Source organism: Lactuca virosa, chromosome 8 (assembly GCF_052849685.1).
Source record: "Lactuca virosa cultivar CGN04683 chromosome 8, Lactuca_virosa_CGN04683_v6, whole genome shotgun sequence".
NCBI classification, from domain to species: Eukaryota; Viridiplantae; Streptophyta; class Magnoliopsida; order Asterales; family Asteraceae; genus Lactuca; species Lactuca virosa.
In genome coordinates, this window is record NC_136433.1 from 248,482,850 (window position 1) to 248,488,378 (window position 5,529).

The following is a 5,529-nucleotide window of genomic DNA, read 5'->3' on the forward strand; positions in this document are numbered from 1 at the left end:
TGACTTATCTGAATATGTATATTCGTGTATATGAATTGTATTAATTTATGAATTTTATGTATTAAACTGAGAATGAATTGTATTAAAGTGTATATTTTATATAAATTTTGTTCTAAAGTATGAATAAATATATGCATGAAAATAATAGACTGTGAATTAGTGAAATAATATGTTTATTAAAGTGTGAATATGATATTTTGATGAGAGAAAATTAAAACTGTCAAGGCATAATTTTATTTTTTTATTAAATTTTATATATTTGGCTGCAAAAATAAAATTGTATGTGTTAAAAAGTATTACCAAAGAAATAGGAGCCAAACTGTTTGTTCTATTAAGCTGTGAATACAGTCAGAAAAATGTCACTAAATTTGGTGTTACTCCGACGGCCGTCCGGCGTTGGTCTGGCGGTGGTCCGACGGTGATCCGACAACAAGTGAAAACTTTTGTAAACTAGGGAACGGAAAAGTTTGTTTAAAATAATATTAATGTTTGATTTGTCCAAAATACCTTTAATGAAAACATTTTAAAAATGGTTCTTAGGGTTCTTAACTTTTTTGGGTTCTCATTTGAACCACTCCCTATATATATATATATATATATATATATATATATATATATATATATATATATATATAATGAGAGTTTAATAAGTTAAGAAGGATATATAAGTAATTATAAACTTTCAAAGAATATATACATAATCTTTAATGTTTGTAAGGACATATATGAAATTTTTCCTTACTTCTTTTAGCATAAGTATTGATTATTTGTTAACAAAAATCAATGACTATACGGTGTTTTTACCAAAATCAATGCTTCTGACTTTTGAGTAACAGTTAACAAAAAATAGAATTTTTCAGATCACTAATTTCTGATTTATATGGTCCGTTGGTACAATGGACCTTTTAATTGCTGGCTCGTCCCTGTTTTGGATCTGGATGTTAATTTTATTTCCGAATCCAAGATTTTTTAGTGTTGGGGTTTTTTTTGTACTTTTCCAATTTGATGTCAAATTCTTTGTTTTGGATGTTTACATTTTGGTTCTTTGATACACACACACACACACACACACACACACACATATATATATATATATATATATATATATATATATATATATATATATATATATATATATATATATATATATATATATCGAATTAATTTAAACAGAAATTACAAAGAGGTATTTCGAACTTCTAATCATCTGAAAATGGGAAGAAACAATCATTTCCTAGTTTTCACAGAACTCAACCTTACATTAGTACATGATACAAAGAGGTAAAATGTTTGAACTTTGTTACATTTTATACCTTATTGATGATTTACTACAAATAGTAAGTACTTTGGTTTTATATTAGATGTATCCTGAGACACAAAAATCTAAGGTGCAATAGATAATTGACACGGGACAGATTGTGAGCCGAACCAGGGATGTACAAGTGAGCAATCGAGACTAACTCGTGTAAGTAATTGTTTAAAAGATTTAATTTAACAAAATAAATGTAACTGTTTGAGAATTCAACAAGCTTTAACAAGAAAGGATTAAAAGGTCCACTATATCCCTTTGGATCATATGTTATCCACTGTTATTATTTTGTTTATGACCAAAAAGGGTAATTAGTCTTTCTTTTGAAAGTTTCACTAAAGATATTTCTTAAGTTGTTAGATTCCCATATTGTGACTTCCAGTGATATCAAAAGATACTAAAAGTGGGTCACATTTTTTGTAGATTGCTTGTAGAAAACTTTACTATGAGCCTTACACTTCTACATCCTGCCCAAATGCCACTATAAATTTGCTTGGGGGAGTATGATCAAATTACTTCAAGCTTCTTTGGCACTGTTTCAGATGCTATTAGTCAGCACCAAATTCTGCTAAAATTTGAACTCTACTCCTGTAAAAACTCTTTAAGAACCATGTGAACCCTTGACTGTATTTCAATGATTCCAATTTGCAGGTTTAAAAATTTGGTGTCCACATAGAATGAGGGGCTAGTGTGTTATTTTCACCGAAGAAGAAGAAGACAGGCAGGGGATGCGAATGGAGTGGGTGGGGTGGTGGTTGTGTATGGGTCTTTTAAATTTGATAAAAAAAAACACTAAAATAGCAGACAAAAATACAGAGTATATGTATCCAAACAAAAAGGCAAACCTATGATATTTTAAAAGAAATTCGTTTTGGACTGGAATAAAAAGACAACATAACACAGTCACATATGGCCTATTTCCGCATTTTATTCAAAAAATAATTAAAATTCAAAAAATGACGTCTTGGACTTTTTAAGAGTTGGTGGATTGGTGGGACCATTACCCCATTTTGCAAACATGAACCCACCTAGTTTACAAGGAAAGTTCAAAAGCAACCAACCTTTTGGCTTTTGCTATTCTTCACGAGAGGAATAAACAAGATGGCATATGCAAATGTGCACATGTTCATGGAAAAGTTGAAGCAGCTCATATACTCCAATGATATTCCAGTGATCAACAACCCATTAATCTTATGTGAAAGGCCTCAATTCCAACTGCTTTATGAAGAACTTGGCTCCATGATACAGACCCTTTTCAACCACGAAGACCAAGATCTACACAACTTTGAAGAAGTCAGAAAACTGAAGAAAAGATTCAAAGCTGCAGCTGAAGAGGCAGAAGATATTGTTGATATCTTTGTATCTGCTGTCTACTATAGATATAACGAGTATTTCACTATCTCTGATGTCTTTCAAACCTCTATGAATCTTGAGGATGTTATGAGATCAATTATTTCAATCAAATTGGAATTCATGACTGCAAAAACTGATCATATGAAGATGGATTCGTCTCAAAGAACTGACAGACTGCCAATGCAGTTAGCTGCTGCTGCTGCTGGAACTTCCAACTCTACAAATTCACTAGGCTCGAAGAAAGTATTAGAAGAAATGGTGGTGGGGCTAGGTGGTGATGTTGTGCAAATTCAGTCTGCTGGAGCTTCCCGCATTAGAAGTTCACACGGATCGAAGAAATTACTGGAAAAAAATCGTTGTGGGTATTGATTGTGATGCTGAGATAATACGGGACAAACTTGTTGAAGATGGAAAGCATTTGGATGTGGTCTCTATTGTTGGTATGGGTGGAATTGGTAAGACCACCCTGGCTAACAAGGTGTTCACTGATCCCTTTGTTGTTTATCATTTTCATGTCCGTGGATGGGTCACTGTTTCCCAAACATATGACAAGAGGGATCTTTTGATTCAAGTTCTGTCATCCATAGATGATCAGTTAAAGCTTGAGAAAGAAACAGACTCTCAACTTCATAAAATGCTGCACAGGAGCCTATACTGTCAGAGATATTTGATTGTCATTGATGATATCTGGAGTAAAGAGGCATGGGATAAGCTGAAGTTGTTTTTCCCTGACCATAACTCTGGAAGTCGAATTCTGCTTACCAGTCGCCTCACTGAAGTTGCAGCACATGCAAAATCACATGGACTCGTTCATCATTTAAAACATTTGACAGAAGAAGAAAGCTGGGAGTTGCTGTGTGGAAAGGTGTTCCAAGGAGACGAATGTCCCGAATGGTTGATTTGCAAAAAACTGTCATGGATTGCCGCTTTCTCTGATTCTGATGGCAGGCGTTTTAGCAAAAGAACTAAGGAACAAAGATCTGTGGCTAAAAATTTCTTGCAGTGTCCGATCGTACATTCTTAGTAACCAGAAAGGATGTCTGGAAACAATAGCATTAAGTTACCACCATCTACCTCTTCACTTGAGAGACTGCTTTCTCTATCTGGGAGGGTTTCCAGAAGACTACATGATCCATTCACCATCGTTGCTTTGGGTATGGATGGCTGAGGGATTTATACAGGAAGATGGAAGTCGAAGGTTGGAGGAAATTGCAAACAGTTACCTGACGGATCTAGTTGACAGAAATCTTCTAATTGTAGAAAATAGGTATGTAACGGGTGATGTCTTTGTTTTTAAAGTCCATGATCTTGTGAGGCAGGTATGTGTGGAAAAAGGAAAAGAAGAAAGATTCTTCCTGAAAATAGAATCACCACCATCTAATCGTCTTTATGATTTCATAGGAAAACAAATCAACAAATTGAAAAATCCGAAAAAGGTAATTACCACAAATAAGCAACGTCGTGTGGTCACACATCAAGAAATTGACATTATGAGTTTGTGTCTTTCGACCACCCCGAGTATTCGATCGCTTTTGTGCAATCATAGGAAAACAACCTTAACTGATAATATCTCAAAGTTTGTCCAATCGTTTGCACTTCTCAGGGTGTTAAATCTAGAAAGATGTAGATTGATTGATTTTTCCCCCGGTTTAGCATTACTAGTTCACTTAAGGTACCTTGAAATTTGGATTTCATTATTCCCATCGTCAATATGCAATTTATGGAACCTTCAAACCCTTATTGTTCACACAACTTCTGGTTCTATGGTTTTACCTAGTAGCATATCAAATTTGGTGAATCTGAGGAATTTAGACTGTAAAGCAGATCTTTATCTTCCTTTTATTGGAAAACCTATGAAACTGGAAAATATTTCAAATGTTGTGGTGGGAGTTGGGGTAGATAGTTTTAAGAAATGTTTTCCCAGTATCAATGATCTTACATGTACTCTTTACTCTGATGAGGAAAATGACTTTGAAGTACTCCATCACCTACAAATCTTGAAGATAATTGGATCGGGCTACAGCAGAAGGAGATCTGTTGAGCGAGAATTTGTCAGAGGTGAACCAAACCTGGGAAAATATCACATTAGGTTCCCTGCAACAGTGAAAGAACTTGAAATTGTAAGGTGTGGTCTACCGTGGAGCGACATGTCAATCATTCAGTCGTTACCTAATCTTGAGAGTCTTGTAATAACACACAATGGATTTGAGGGAACCCTGTGGGAAACAGGTGAGGAGCCGTTTCAACGACTGAAATTCTTGAGATTTGCAGGATTAAATATCAAACAATGGGAAGCCTCAAGTATTAACTTTCCATGTCTTGAAGAATTACAGGTAGGGGTTTGTGATGATCTTATAGAGATACCCCTTGAATTAGGTGACATCTCAACGCTTGAGTATATTAAAGTTTTTTTTTGTGGTGCTTCTCTTCTTGTATCCCTTCAAAAAATACAACAGGAGCAAGATGATGTCGGAAACTATGAACTGGAGATCTTTGTTGATGGAAGGAAAATGCCCTCTTGTATACCCAAGCATGATGATTAATACATTTTACTTGACACCATGAACGTTTAATACATAATTAGTTGGTCTATTTGCTACCTTGTACAATGTCTGGTGGTATTCTTTAACCAAAATTTGGTAGTGTTAAATTTGGTTTTTTCTCTTACCTGGTTGAATCTTTGTTTTAATCAAGTCTTCTTACCTCGTTAGGAGTGAAAGGATAAGGCAACCTGGCATTAATTGTCTTGTATGAGAAAATATTTACCATGTGATGGCATTCTTCCTTCCATCATATATATGGAGGACTTTTGTTCTTGTGTTATTAAACTTGGTATCAAAGCAAGATAGTGTTCTTTTTTTCTAAAT

General features: G+C 34.5%; 1 pseudogene; it reads left to right on the top strand.

Moving 5' to 3' along the window:
• The first annotated feature begins 2,378 nt into the window (after positions 1-2,378).
• On the top strand, positions 2,379-5,224 carry LOC145129167 (putative late blight resistance protein homolog R1A-10; annotated as a pseudogene).
• The last annotated feature ends 305 nt before the right edge of the window (positions 5,225-5,529 follow it).